The following is a 1173-nucleotide window of genomic DNA, read 5'->3' as shown; positions in this document are numbered from 1 at the left end:
TTTACAGATGCACCATAGAAAGCATTTTTTCTGGTGGTATCACAGCTTGGTATGGCTCCTGGTCTGCCCATGACTGCAAGGAACTACAAAAGGTCGTGAATGTAGGCCAATTCATCATGCAAACCAAGTTCCCATCAATTTATGCTGTCTACACCTCCCGCTGCCTTGACAAAGCAGCCAGCATAATTAAGGACCCCATGTACCCCGGACATTCTCTCTTCCACCTTCTTCCATTGGGAAAAAGATACAAAAGTCTGAGGTCATGTACCAACTGACTCAAGAACAACTCCTTCCCTGCTGCTATCAGACTTTTGAATGGACTTACCTTGTGTTAAGTTGACCTTTCTCTACACCCTAGCTATGACTGTAACACTACAGTCTGCACTCTCTTGTTTGCTTCTCTATGTATGGTATGCTTTGTCTGTATAGCATAAAAGGAATAACACTTCTCGCTGTATATTAATACATGTGACAATAAATCAGATCAGTTATTTTGCTGAAGATGGATTCAGCACCTCATGAATGCCCAGTTTGGTCTGCTATGTCTGTTCTTAGTCCATCCCCAATAGGTAGTGCCATTGGACATAATGAATGCTGCATTTACATAAAGACTGGATTTTACAAATACTATGTGCTTACCTCTGCTTTCAGATCTGTCTCTAGCAGTAGAACAGCTGGATAGTGAGGAAGAGCTAAAGTGGTTTATCCCAATATTAGTTTCCTCATCACCTGATGCATGCCCATTCTGAGGTTATGCCCTTAAAGATTCAGCCACCTCCATCAGTGCTAGTAGTACTCAGCCATTCTTAGTGATGGTCAGTGAGCATACTTCTTCCAATTGCTATTCAACGTGAAGGAGTACTGGACCATCAGTGGCTCTGTGGGAGGGGACTGGTAGCTGGTAATCAGCAGCAAGTTTGCTTGACCTTGGTTGGCCTGAAGCCTTGTGGTTTCTGAGTAAAGATTTGAGGATTCTCTAATGGTATCAGATTGTGTCCTCATTCTTGAAGGGCCTATCTAGCAGTAGAACAGGACATACCAAAGGATTGTGATGGCAGAATTTGGTGCTGGCAGGAAGATATCACTCTGTGAACAGAACTCCGTATACCAGACCATTATCTGGCCTGTCTGTGGGACAGATCTCCAAATCTGGGCAGCCGTTCTTAAATATTA

This window comes from Carcharhinus amblyrhynchos, chromosome 15, assembly GCF_965287045.1.
Source record: "Carcharhinus amblyrhynchos chromosome 15, sCarAmb.v2.hapA, whole genome shotgun sequence".
NCBI classification, from domain to species: domain Eukaryota; kingdom Metazoa; phylum Chordata; class Chondrichthyes; order Carcharhiniformes; family Carcharhinidae; genus Carcharhinus; species Carcharhinus amblyrhynchos.
The sequence above is the reverse complement of the archived record's forward strand: the minus strand, read 5'-3'. Positions refer to the sequence as shown.